Source organism: Mesoplodon mirus (assembly GCF_964341445.2).
Source record: "Mesoplodon mirus genome assembly, chromosome: 1".
Taxonomy (NCBI): Eukaryota; Metazoa; Chordata; class Mammalia; order Artiodactyla; family Ziphiidae; genus Mesoplodon; species Mesoplodon mirus.
In genome coordinates, this window is record NC_138976.1 from 213,277,807 (window position 1) to 213,291,925 (window position 14,119).

Genomic DNA, 14,119 nt, shown 5'->3' on the forward strand with positions numbered 1-14,119 from the left:
GGGGCTGAGGGGTTAAATAGCTGGCCTGGGTCACACAGCTGGTAAGGGGACCCAGAGCTCAAACCCAGGCAGCTGGGCCCAGCACCCAGACTAATTTACGTCTCTCTTGGTGGGTAAATGGAAGGGTCAGACTTGATGGGGCAAAGCAGCACAGATGCACAGGGGAATGTGGTGTGACTGGCACATGGAGACACAGGTAACTAGAGTCGTGCTGGGGATTTGAAAGTGCAGATTCTGGTCTGGCTGAGGACTGGAAGTATTCGAATGTGGCCGTGAGGGTGGCAGGACTGCACTCTTGGGGGGACTTGGGGCCACCTTCCCCTTTGCTGTGGGGTGGCCTAGGGGCCAAAAGACTGAAAGAACCTGGAGAAGCTGGTGTTGTTTGGAAATGACATGATTGTTTTGTAAGAAAAGTACTGAAAAATGCATTTCCTAATGTAAAAAAATGAGAAGATACAGAAAAGTCTAAAGAAAATATTGAAAGATGCCCCAGAAGTCTCCTGCCCAGAACTGAGCACCTCCCGCACCTGGCCCCTCTCCGCCTCCGACAGGAGATCATGGCCAGCTTGCCTGGTGCCCTGGGCTCCAAGATCAGGTGCACTTGGCCCCAGAGAGCTCCCCTGCAAAGGCAGGTGATGTTGCCCTGTTGGGATCAGGGACTGAGCTCCAGTGAGCGCTTGGAACAATGATGCCCACACCCTTCTGGGCATGAGCTTTCCTGGCTATTTTTTTACATGAATAAGCTTACCTTTAAGTGCTGTTTTATCATCTCCCCTTTGCATTTAATAATATATTGTGTTCATCCGTATTTGTCAACAAGCATTAACTTGATGGCAGAGCGTGCTATCATATTATTATTTATTTAGCCAGTTCCTGATGAGTGTACATTTAGATTATAAATTTTTATTTTCGTTAAAGTGACATGGAGGTAAAGATTCCTGGGCTGGCATCCTTTTGAACTTGTAGGATTGCTGAGTCCGAGGAAAGAAGCGTGGCAGAGCTTGTTAGACTCCTCCAGAAAGCCAGGCCCAGCTCCGCCCTCACCAGTGAGCAATAACTGATGCAGGTCCCCTTGACCTGGGCAGACGTGGTCAACGGGCTGTGCTGCTGGCCAGGTGCCAGCTTCTGCCAGGGTCGGGGTGTGGGGGGAGGCTTTGCAGCCTGGCATCAGGCACCTCCAGGAAGGCAGTAAGTTGTTTCCCACTGAAGACTGAGGGGCTTAATCCACTGACGGTGCATGAGTGGGAGGGAGGGAGGGGGGTTACCCAGCGTGGCTCTCTTGGTTTTTGGAGAGAGCAGAGAGATGCCCCAGGGACCTCGCAGGGTAGGGGGCCGGGGCACCAGGGATGGGCTGGGCAAGCTGCAGCAGAAGCTTCGAGTTTCTGGTCTGCACGTTGGGAGAGCCTTGTTATGTATGTCCTTGCCTCTGAGTAATCCCCTCCCTGTGGCTGAAATGTTTCTAGAAACTTCTGTCACCCGTGGATGCTTTGGGTGTGGTTGCCATCCCCAGCCTGAAGCCTGTCCTGGGCAGCCTTCTGCAGAGCCACCCACTGGGTGCCCCCCTCTGACCACAGGTCAGGGTAAAGCAGCAACTTTGGAAATGTCTTTTCCAAAGTTTTGTAGCTATGGGGTTGTTGGGGTTTTTTGTTGTTGTTGTGAACTTAGTTCTTATTTATTTGTTTATTTTTAAATTAATTTTTATTGGAGTATAGCTGTTTTACAATGTTGTGTTAGTTTCTGCTGTACAGCAAAATGAATCAGCTATACATATACATATATCCCTTCTTTTTTGGATTTCCTTCCCATTCAGGTCACCACAGAGCACTGAGTAGAGTTCCCTGTGCTATACAGTAAGTTCTCATTAGTTATCTATTTTATACATACTATGAATAGTGTATACATGTCAATCCCCATTTCCCAATTCCTCCCATCTCCCTCTCCCCTTTGGTTGTAGTTATAGAATTTTTAATGAGGTTGTATTATCAGTTGAGTTTGTCCCGTCTAGCAGAATGTCCCGTCTGAAACAGCTTGACATTGAACAGAAACCACATTCTTCTGAGCACTCTTCATTCACTGTGCAGGCTGCAGTTTGTGTGAATTATTTCATTTCACTCTTATGCCTTTTTTTTAAGCTAGCAAGAAACAATGGGGAGTGTGCACTCCTGCCTGACCTAGTTAGCAAAGTGCATTTATTTGGAAAGGGCGTGCTTCCCGGACTACCCTAGGGAAAGGCATCTCCTGGAGGTGGGGACATGTGGGTGGCCTGGAGATTGAGATGCAGCCGCCGTCCTTGGCCAGAACCATCCTTTACAAAGTGTCTTCTGGGCTCCTAACTTGGAACAAGTTGAGATTTTGATGAGAAACTGGATTTAAATAAGCCCAGTTAGGCAGATGTGTTTACTAACGCGATGTGATCCACCTAGGTCAGGATCTCTGACGTGGGAGTGGGGAAATTTCTGCTTTCCAGCCCTGAGGAGTGGCGAGGTGATGTGGGGAGCAGGCCTGGGGTGAGACGGTGGGTTTCAGACGCTTGACCCCACTGCTCGACACTGATGTGGCTTCTGAAAGTTTCCAGCCCTTTGTACTCTTATCTGCAAATATCTGATGATGATCACGGTTGCTGGAAGGAAGAATCCCTGTGAGAGGGCAGTATATTCCTGGGGTCATAGGTGGCCTGGCTCACTTCCTTCCTGCTCACCCCACCCCCCCACCCCCCAACCCCTGCCAGGAAGGCTCTTGCAGTGATAATGGCCTTGCATCTGCTTGGCTTCTCACAGGTGACGAGTGACGCTAAGACTAGAGGTAACCAGGGGGAGATGGTGTGGCTGCCGGCTGGGGGGCCCCTGGTGGGTAGGGGGAGCTGCCTCCAGACCTGCATCAGGTGGTCAGGTGCCTGGTGACCATTGCTGCGGAAGGAGCTGGGGCCACCTTGGCTGTCGGTGCCCTGGCTTGCGCTGCTTCCTGGGCCTGAGATGAATGGCTTCCACCCAGGGGCCCCTCCCTGCCCCTCCTTAACAATTTCCAGACCCAGGGCTTTGGGGGGCTGTGAGGCAGCCGGAGGCTGAGAAGGACGCCAGGGGGCTGTTGGAAGGTAGGCAGGGCCGGGCCAAGCCAGCCCTGAGGGAAGCCCCATTGGCCGCTGACAAGGTCAAAGATCAGGACGAGAATTCTGCTTTTCCTGGTATCCCCACAGCCAGCCCAGAGTTGGAGCTCATTTTCTGCTCTTCTGGGAGCACTTCCTCCCTGGGGGCGTCCATCACCCCACACCTGGAGGAAGGGCTGGCGTGAGTGCTGTCAGGGTCCCAGTGCAGGGGAGAGCGCCGTCCTGCTAGAGGTGGAGGGCCGGGCAGGGCTGAGAGCTGTCTGTGTCTCAGTTTCCTCCTGTCTGAAATGAAGGGGCCAGGTCCTCGGGGGCTCTGAGGATTTACCGGGTTGACATGTGTGCAGCTCTGGGAGGCGTGTCTGGCATCTGGCCCAGGATTCCCACCGTCTGCTCTGATGCCCAGCGCCCACCTGGGTGGCTGCAGGTATGCCCGGCCCCCGTATCTGTGCCTGGACTTGGCCCTCAGCAGGTGCTCACAGGCCTGCCTGAGTCCCTCACTGTGTCCAGCATGCAGTGACTCAGATGTCCCCAGCAGGGACCTGACCAGTGGCACCCAGTGTAGAGCCCAGAGGGAAGCTGTGGCAGTGGGGGCGGCAGTGTCCTGAATCCGTGACCGCTGGGAGCATAAGGAAGTACCTTCGTGGGAAGTGGCGCCCACACCGCCCAGGAGCATCTGTCTAGACCACGTCCTTCTCTGTGGTCACAGGGAAAGCAGAAGTGCCTGGGGGAGGCCTGGCCCACAGCCAGCTTTGCAGACATGGGAAGCACCTATTCCCAGGACCGGGCACCAAGCCACTTTTGTCCGAGGCCAGCCCACCAGGCGCACACTCCCACCCCAGGGGGCAGCAGCCCACCCCGAGGGACCCAAAGGACCCACCTGCCGGACCCTCCACAGGTGGACATTGGCCCCGTATGAGTTCCCGCTCCATGTCCCGTGACGTGAGGATAGCAGGAGTCAGGTGGACCTCCTTGGACGCAGTGGTCATCAGGGACCCACTGGATGAGGAAGGCCTGACCCTGTGTCTCTCGTGGGACTGCATGATCACGAGGAGGCACAGCACCTCGCCCAGGCCTCGGGTTGGTCTTCGCAGGGGCACCCAAGGAGGAGCGGTTGTTCCTGGGGCGGATGTGCTCCAGGTCCAGCTCGGCAGGAGCGAGGCCTCCAAGCTTTGGCATCCTCAACAGAACGGGGATGTTTGATGTGTGCACACACCCCTATTTTCTATCGGCCGAGTAAGTCCAACGGTCAGAAAAGAGATGCGTGCAGCACAATTATTCATATTTACTCAGCCTTTAAAACCATGGGCATCTTACCAAAAAGGGTCCTGAGATGTTAGAAAACCAAGTCCTTTCCTCTGGTTGGTGCTGTTCTGGAACCACATTCGGGGTCCCCTCTATTCCATCCCTACATCCCATCCCCGTGTCCTTTGTTGCTGGACGAGGGTGCCCGGCATGCGCCAGGTGGCGAATGTGTGCAGCGCTCAGAGGCCTTTCCCTGGCCGGGCACCTGGTGTAACTGCGGCCAGTGCTGAGGAGGGTGCCTTGCCCCTGTGCCCAGTCATTCTGGGCCCAGTCATTCTGGGCCGAGATACCGTCCTCCACAGGGACAGGTTGGCATGATCCTAGTGGGGGTGGGGGGTGGAGCCGGTGGCCCCGTGTATGTGGTTTAAGAATGTGCAGAATGTCATGTAGATTTTTCAGTTAATTTCAGTTCCCATGAATGGGGAGGATAATAGACCTCCTGGCTGGAGACCCCTGTCTCTGCCTCTGTTCCTGCTTCATTCCTAACCCGCTCCCTAGCAGTGGTCCCAGAGCGGAGGTGCCTCCTGGGGGCGGCAGGAGACACAGCGAGGCTGGTTAACCCCTCAGCTGCAGTTTTCCACCTGGAAGATGACAGCGTGATGGTGATGCTGTGGCTGCCACTTTTCCGGGTCTCACACGTCCTGAATCATCTGGAAGGTGACACGGGGCTCAGAAAGGGAACGCCTGTCCGCTGTGGAATTCCGTCTGCTGAAAGGACAGGGCCTTTGCGGGCCCTGGGGCCATTAGGCCAGGCTCCGGGCAGGTTGCAGGTTAATAGGACCCGGGTCCGGCCAGCAGCGGCTTGTGAAACGTGGGTGGTCTCTTCCGTGTGTGGCGACTTCAGAGTGAATTCCCGGACTGTGGGGGTGTGTGTGGTTACTTCAGATGCCTCACTGTGACTTGGGCTTCGCTTCACACTGGGAATTCTAGCGGAGGTGACTCCCAGGCACCTTCCTGCCATCTGGAGGGATACAGGCATTTGAGTTTTCCAATATGGCCGTCTCGCTGGACTGTGTGCCCTCCTGACCTTCCTGGCGGCTTCCACAGCACCTTGGGGTCAGGCAGACAGAGGCCCCTTGGTCCACCGTTGACTAGGTGGGGGCTGGTGTGGTGTGACCACGGTTCAGAGGCAGCACAGTCTCAAAGTAACAGGCTTTGCTGCAAGGTGCTCAGCCGAGTCCAGGGCTGAGTTGGCGTCCCTGAAGTCCCCTTGAAGGGATGTGGAAGCTGGCGAATCAGACTCAAAGGTCTGTGCGAGTGGTATGTGCACAGTAGAGAACAGTTGGAAGTCTAAGATCAATACTGAGGTGAATTGGGCCCAAGATGATGGGACACGGCTGTTCCTTTGTGTCCTGCCAGGGTGAGATGACTTGGGCCTTCACGGCCCTTTTGCTGGAGCGTGTGGATTCCCTAATGGGTTTTGCCAAGCTGGGAGGGAAGGCCACGTCCGGGGAGGGAGGCAGGATTGAAAGCAGAGCGCCTCATGTTGGCTCCGGCCTTTGCCGACCCGAGCTGGATGACCGCCTGTGGTCGAGCTGGCCTGACTTTGTACCTCTGCTGTATATTTTTAAGGAATCACTAGATAGGAAGGCAGAGAGAGTGGCATTTTGTGGTTTGGACTTAAAAAAGAAATCCCCGCTTGGGTCTGGGCTTGATGAGGCTCCCAGGCCCATCCCTCCCGCCTTGGCCAAGAGGAGAGACCTTCTTGTCCTTCTGCAGCCGGGCTGGGTCTGGGGGCCCTGTGCAGGGCAGGAGGAGTCTTCTCCCCTGGTGCAAGCACACGTGCTTCCCGGAGGACCCTCGGAGGGGGCCGTGAGCACCCGGGGGTGCAGGATCCTGCCCCAGGCAGCCCTGAGTGCGGTCCTCCGCCAGCCCCAGATTCCAGATGGTTCTTTCCGGGCAGATTCTGTGACGTCTTCACCAAATGGTGAAGAGAAGAAACCCCTGTTTCTGAAGTGCCAGCCGTGCAGCAGGGACGCCCCTCATCTCTGCCCTGAGTTCCTGGAGAAGGAGGGGTGGGAGCTGCCGGCTCCAGGGCAGAAGGAGCATCAGCTCAAACTGGAGACACGAGGCTTCCCCAGAGAGAGCGGGTTCTGTCCTGCTCACTGTGACGTGCCCGCCCCACCCCCGGTGTGATGGACTGTCCTGAGCTGTCAGGTGCCGACAAGGCCTCCGGGTAATGCGAGACCCTGGAGGGAGGGAGTCCCAGCTCTGATCTTGGCTTCAGGCCAGTTGTTGCATTTTCTGAGTCTCTTTCTCTGCAGCAGCAGCACATGAAACCCACCTCCTCAGGGCTCTGAAGGATCCGGAGGTTGCTGGGAAGTGGAAGTTACCGCCGCTCCCGGAGGCAGCGGGGGTCCGCACGGCTGCTGCCCCGTTATCGGTGCCCAGTCTCTTGGCCCACGCCGAGGGCTCCTTCAGGTGTCCAGTGTTTATGGTCAGGCATGTGCACACCCCAGAGAGTTGCACACGAGGGACATGAGTGACCTCCTATCTCATGATACCGTACGTGCCCTGGGTCCCTCACAGTGCAAGGGGTGAATACAGCAAAGCGCAGTGGAAACCTCCGTCATGAGTGTTGCTGGTGGAGTCCGGCAGGAGTGCCCGCTTTGCTCCTGTGAACGGTCACTTTCTCACCTTTACCTTTTGGTGGGATGTTCATTATTCTTCTTGCTAATAACTTTTCACAGGACCCAGGAAGCGAAGCTCGGTCAAGTCCAGGCATCCATTCTGAGGGCGGTTTTCAGGCTGCCCTGGCCCCGTGAGCCAAGCTGTAGTGACAGCCAGGATTTCGGGGGGTGGGTATGATGGAGATGTACCAAGCAGGGCACAGCCGGGGTGTGTGGAGCGGGAAGGCAGGGTCCCCGTGAGAAAGGCAGGCAGTGCGGTGGCACTTCTGCTGGTTCTCAGCCCCTGAAATCACACAGACTCCGGATGCCCAGGGGGCTCCAACCAGGACGTCTGTAGGTGAGTCTGGACCGTGTGCTCTCAGAGCCCTGCCGGAGGGTGGACAGCAGGGGTGGAAGGGCGTGCGGCCTGACGGGGAGTCCTGGGGTGGCGCCGACACACAGTTTGGGAAGAGAGGGCAGAGGTCACTCTGGGGCAGCCCAGTCAGGCTCTCAAAGAAAGGGCTTGATTGAGTTTGGAGTCAGATGGACCCAGAGTTTAGACCTTTTCAGGTTCATGGAGCAGGGATGGTAGTAAAAGCTGACGTCGTAGCCGTGCGTTTTAGAGAGAAAAGCTTTAAATCTAGGCAAAGTCGCAGTTAGAGCTACCACGGGGATTGGTGTTGGCTTGAAGACACCTGCTTCTCCCCCACACTTGTTTCTGCTACGATGTGGCTGAGTGTGGCTGTGAGGCTCTGGTGGACCTTCCCCAGCACTGGGGAGTGTCCCCACTGTATCACGACAGCTCAGTGTCGCTTGCGTTGCTGTGTTAACATTGATTCAGTGCGCACTCCTGTAGTATGCACAGGTGCTTACAACTCCTCATTCATGCAGCTTCCTCCGCAGACAGTAGCTGAGGAGGTGGAGGGGCTGGGGGAGTAGCTGGGGGGGAGGTGGAGGGGCTGAGGGAGTAGCTGGAGAGGAGGTGGAGGGGCTGAGGGAGTAGCTGGAGAGGAGGTGGAGGGGCTGAGGGAGTAGCTGGAGAGGAGGTGGAGGGGCTGGGGGAGTAGCTGGGGAGGAGGTGGAGGGGCTGGGGGAGTAGCTGGGGAGGGTGGAGGGGCTGAGGGAGTAGCTGGGGAGGAGGTGGAGGGGCTGAGGGAGTAGCTGGGGGGGAGGTGGAGGGGCTGGGGAGTAGCTGGGGGGGAGGTGGAGGGGCTGGGGGAGTAGCTGGAGAGGAGGTGGAGGGGCTGGGAGAGTAGCTGGGGAGGAGGTGGAGGGGCTGAGGGAGTAGCTGGGGAGGAGGTGGAGGGGCTGAGGGAGTAGCTGGGGAGGAGGTGGAGGGGCTGAGGGAGTAGCTGGGGGGGAGGTGGAGGGGCTGAGGGAGTAGCTGGAGAGGAGGTGGAGGGGCTGAGGGAGTAGCTGGGGAGGAGGTGGAGGGGCTGGGGGAGTAGCTGGGGAGGAGGTGGAGGGGCTGGGGGAGTAGCTGGGGAGGGTGGAGGGGCTGGGGGAGTAGCTGGGGAGGAGGTGGAGGGGCTGGGGGAGTAGCTGGGGAGGGTAGAGGGGCTGAGGGAGTAGCTGGGGGGAGGTGGAGGGGCTGAGGGAGTAGCTGGGGAGGAGGTGGAGGGGCTGGGGGAGTAGCTGGGGAGGAGGTGGAGGGGCTGAGGGAGTAGCTGGAGAGGAGGTGGAGGGGCTGAGGGAGTAGCTGGGGAGGAGGTGGAGGGGCTGGGGGAGTAGCTGGGGAGGAGGTGGAGGGGCTGAGGGAGTAGCTGTGGGGGGAGGTGGAGGGGCTGAGGGAGTAGCTGGGGAGGAGGTGGAGGGGCTGGGGGAGTAGCTGGGGAGGGTGGAGGGGCTGAGGGAGTAGCTGGGGAGGAGGTGGAGGGGCTGGGGGAGTAGCTGGGGAGGAGGTGGAGGGGCTGAGGGAGTAGCTGGGGAGGAGGTGGAGGGGCTGGGGGAGTAGCTGGGGAGGGTGGGTAGTGACCTGTTGTAGGTTATACAGCTGAGAAGTGGCAGCGCCAAACCTGATCCTGGGCAGGCTGGCCTCAGAGTCCACGCTCTGGACACGCACTCTGGCCACCACACTTTGCTGCCTTCCCATTAGGGGAGAATAAACATGGACTGGATTAAGGCATCTAATTTGCTTGAAAGAAATATTTAAAATGTTTTAGATGTTGACTGTGTAATATCGATAATATGCCTTTTCAAAATACCTCAACTCATGGAAAAATGAGAAGTGAGCCCAATTAATATCTTACGAAAGTTATGTGCAATATTTCCCAGCAGAAGGAAGCAAACCCATGAGCACGATGAAGTAAGTGTGTCCTGGCCCCCACCTATGTAAGGGGAGAGCCTTATGATGAACTTCTCACGGTGTCTTCTCTGGGCCCCCCGACCTCGGCAAATAGGCTCCTCATTCTAGAAAGAAGGGTTTCTAGCTCAAGTTTTGCTGGTTGTTAAAATCAGTCTTTAAAAATGAATTTTAAGTAGGAAATTGACAACGGTCTGAACGTGCAACATTATCATATTTAGCCATACAACATTGCATAGTCACAAGTTGGTGCTGGGGAACCCTGGATCATGTGGGATGGGGCCACATGCAGAGACTCATGGGGCACAGTTCACACTAGGGCCCTCACTTCCTCTCCCCGCTCCCTGACTCAGCAGCCCACAGGCTGCAGGTCCTTTCTTCTTTCTTGAGTTCCAGGTCTCTGTTCCTCTTGCTGCATGGCCGTGAGCCTGCCTCTCCCACTTCGGGGTCTGCGGCACTCACCTGCACCAAAATGCTTTCCTCTGTGTCTGAGTTTTCTTAGGATAAATAGGTCCAACAAAACGTCGGAACTGCTGGAAATGATGTAAAGTCTGTTTGCTGTTCTTGAAAACTTCCATTTTGATGAAATGCGTTTAGTACATTTCAAAAAGGGAATCATGTTTTAATAGTTATAATAGTTTTTTGAAATTGCCAGAAATGTTTTCTTCTCTGACCTTTTATTTTCTAAGTTTTTTACATTTAATATATTTTACTTTTAATATCAGATTTAAAGTATTTTAATTAGGAAACCACATGCTTAAGATAAGAATTCAAATAGTACTAAAGAATACACATAGTAAAAAATGAAATACACCCCTACTGCAGACCAAAGCCACCCTCTAGTCGCTCACTGCCAGCAGATTCTTGATTAAGTGCTGATCTAATCAAATAGTTTTGAGTAAATTATTTGCACGTACAAATGGTTACATACCCTGTGTCTACACAAATGAGACCATATTATAACACTGTGGGGAACCTTAATTTTTACTGAACTAAGTATCTTGGACATACTTTCATCTCAGTGACCACTTTCTTTTTTAACAGCTGTGTAGTATTCCATCCTATAGATGTGCCACAGCTCATACACAAATCAGCTTACACATATGCAGTGTATATACATGTGTGTATACACACAAATACACACAGACACCATTGTGCCCACATGCACATGAACTGATGGACTTCTAGGTGTTTCCAGAGTTTTCCTATCAGCAGCCTCATACCGTGCTTGGGCATCTTGTACACGTGGGGGTGTGTCCAGCTGAATTCCTGGTGGAGAACTGCTGGGTCAGAGGGTCTGGACATGGCATCTTGGTAGGTGTCACCCAGTAGCCCCCAGAGAAGTTGCCCCAGTGTATGTGAATGCTGCCCCCGGCCCCTCATCACTGTACATTTTAGCCAGCCTGTCCCGTTGCTGCGCTTCTCAGAGGTGGGAGGTGGTGTCTTGCACTAATGTGCAAACCCCACCCCAGACAGGGCATGTGGGTGGAGTGCTGATTGAATCTCCCCATTTCACACTGCCCAGATACCTCCAGCGTGGGCTTCCGGGCTGAAGTAAGGCAGGTCAGCAGTTGAGGCTTGAAGCCCCTTCCCCATCCACAGCCGTAGAAGCAGGGGCCCTGCTCCCAGGAGATTGTGGATGTGACCCCAGGCAGAACCAGGCTCTGAGCTCTGAATTCCCTGTGAGAGGAGGAGGCTGGTAGAGCCCTGGTCATGGGGAATGGGGAATGTGCTTACACATGCCGAACGCTGATATGTCTGTCTCTCAAGGTAGGTAAGTAACAAGTGAGGTATAACTGGCTCCGCTTCACAGGTAGAAGAGTCATAGTTGATAGTTATGCAGTGCTGGGAAGCTGCCAGACACTGTTTGAAGCTCTTCACATAAGTTACTCATGGCTCTTTACAGCAGCCAAATGAGGTAGGTACTATTATTATGCCCACTTTCTGGATGAGGAGGCAGAGGCCCAGAAAAGCCCAGTAACTTCCCCAAGGACACACAGCTGGAAAATGGAGACGCCAAGCCTGGAACCCAGGTCGTTCTGACCCAACAGAGTCCCATGCCTGGCCCCATCCCACGTGTGTCTTCTCCACGTACTAAAGAGAACACCGGCTTACTGCTGAGGCAGGGGGCCTTCGGAAGGTGAGGTCACGTTGGCAGAATGCAGGCAAGGTGCATGCAAGATGAAGACCCCCCTTTACCTGGGCTCTGCGCTTTTGTCATAAGTGGTCATGAGACAGCTGCCATCGGGGCACGGGCCTTGGGGCTCCCATGCTGTCCTGCAGGATTGGGGGTGTGGTGGGAGGTAAAGGCCAAGTTTCCCCTGTGCGTACCAGAGGAAAACACTTATCTCTCTTCTGATTGATTCCATTCCTTTCTTTTGCAAATGGACTGTACGTTATGTGCATTCTAAGCAGGTTTGCATAGTCAGAGGAGATGAGTAGTCAGAATGTTATGGTTAGTAGTTGCATACAGAGCATGTCTTTTGCATTCTTCAGTATGGTGATAACTAATTATAGCCTGTGGGTTTTTATGTTGGGAAAGGAGAGAAATTGCTGTGGTAAAGGGTGCAGACAACTGGGGGCCCTCAGGGCCTCACCGTTGACTGAGCCAGAAGCTAGCATTTTCGCTCAGGAGCCTGGGGGCTAGAAGCTCTTTGATGGAGGGTAGATATGGAGACTTGGCTGGAAGGCAGAAAATAAGGACCCCAGTGTCCAGGTGCATTGTGTGAGGTGATTAGGACACACACGCAGGTACCCTAGCTTGCTGCCACTTGTTGCTCAAAACCATGAAATCAGGGTGAATATGATAACGCACCTTGTCCAACCACAGACCAAGCAGCTCTGGGCTTTTATTTAGTAAAGTGACAAAGACTTATTGAATCTCTAGAAGAGAGAAGGTTTTTGGTTTTAAAATTCTTAGTATTCACATTATTTATCTAAACCTCTTACTTATGGGTGACTCACTTTCTTTTTTCCTTACGAGTTCTCAGCAGTCCCCAGTGGCTGCTGGGCCCCGCCTGCCCATGTGCTAGGAAAGCCCCGTGTGAACGGGTAAATGCCATAGTTCATTGGGTTTGCCCACTGCCTGTCCATCGGTTGTGTCAGCTGCTCGCCCAGAAGAGCATTTAAACAGAAGACATAGGTTCTGTGTCTTGCGTGGACATAACTTTTTCTAGGACACTTACCTGCTTGCTCATCTGAAGATAGTTTTGCTTATAAATTGGCCATCAGAAGCAGTCGCTTCTGTGGGAAAGACCCAGACCCAGTCTTAGGCAGTACATCACGGTGAGGCCGGGTGAATCCTAACCATTTCTGCCTGTCACTATGAGGTCTCATCTGCTGACTTGAGTTGTTGGGCACTGGGGGTACCTGGGTGGCCCTGGAAACTGTGTGCTTGGGTGGACATGTAAGAATGGGGTACAAATTGGTGTCTGGGCTGCAGGCATGATGGTCCCACTCCCCGGGGTGTGGGGGCACTGTGTGGGAGAGATGGGGCATCAGTGGTGTTTCCAAGGAGCATCTCCTACTTCTCAGCTGTCTTCAGAAAAATGGCAATGATTGTATAAACCCTTGAAGCAAAAGAAAAAAATAATTCCAACGACAAAAAAATGCTAGAGCTTGATTCTGAGGTTTAAAAAATATGTTGGATCATTTGCAGTCGTAGAGGCGTCAGCATTCATTTATCCAGCCTCTAAACCTTCGTTAATCCTACACTGTGACCTCTGGTTTTGCAATTTTGATTCTCAGTGTCTGATAGTTTGTGATCTTCCTGGACTTGGGGATTCCTATTTTGAGGGCTCTATCCTGCACTGGGAAGGGGTAACAAATACAATATAGAAACTTGCTATACCACTGTGGACATTCTTCTGTTTGGCTGAAAAACAATAATCAAAAGAAAAGGGGAATTAAATGGGTTTTTTAGGAAATCATTTTCTCGTGAATATGTTATCTGTATCTCTTTTTCCTTCATCGCCTGGTGCCTTTGGATTTCAATGAAGATGAATTCTAAAGGATACATATCTGAAGTCAGTAGCCAGTAGATGATACTTTTTTTTTTTTTTTGCGGTACGCGGGCCTCTCACTGTTGTGGCCTCTCCCATTGTGGAGCACAGGCTCCGGACGCGCAGGCTCAGCGGCCATGGCTCATGGGCCCAGCCGCTCCGCGGCATGTGGGACCTTCCCGGACTGAAGCACGAACCCGTGTCCCCTGCATCGGCAGGCGGACTCTCAACCACTGTGCCACCAAGGAAGCCCAGATGATACTTTTTTGATTGATGGACTCGCAGCTGACAGTGACTCTGGCTTGTATTTGAACGGCTTGTTCTGCAGGGAAGTGGTGGTGGTCAGTGGTTGGGGACCAGCTCTGGCACCTGGGTGACCAACAGGTTTCACTTCCTTTGTTCCTGGGTGAGCAGTTGCACAGTCCCTGCCTCCTCCTGTTTGTACAAGTGAACAAGTGCCAAGCCATCTTGGGTCAAAGCGTCAGCTTCGGGGCTCCAGAAGTGAAGGCAGGAGTTTGTTCTCTGCCTTTCCAGAAGTGATGCTGAGTTTACGTGGACAGTTTAACTGTTTAAATATTCCCATTTCCCATTATTTTCAGAGCCAAGATTTCTGAAGACTCCTTCCTAGAAACAATTGGGAAGTTTCAAGAGGCACGAGATACAGGTAAAATCCCTTTGTTTCTCAGTCTGTCTCACAGATTAGCAAAGCTGACCCCTTGTAGAAGCCTCAGTGGGATCCAACCGAAGACTGGTCCTTGGTCCCTGTGCTATCTTAGGGGCAAAGATCTGGACTTGGCCGCTG

At 53.8% G+C, this 14,119-nt stretch overlaps 1 protein-coding gene across 4 annotated transcripts in view; it reads left to right on the forward strand.

Moving 5' to 3' along the window:
- The window catches only part of SEMA4D (semaphorin 4D), a 122,836-nt gene that overhangs the window by 59,309 nt on the left and 49,408 nt on the right, over nt 1–14,119 (forward strand). For 3 of the 4 annotated variants that reach the window (XM_082618242.1, XM_082618239.1, XM_082618240.1), the window contains exon 2: nt 13,917–13,981. The exons of the other annotated variant lie outside the window; for it this stretch is intronic. The gene's annotated coding sequence lies outside the window, so the exon portion shown is untranslated. The remainder of the gene's footprint in view (nt 1–13,916; nt 13,982–14,119) is intronic. 4 annotated transcript variants of the gene reach the window in all.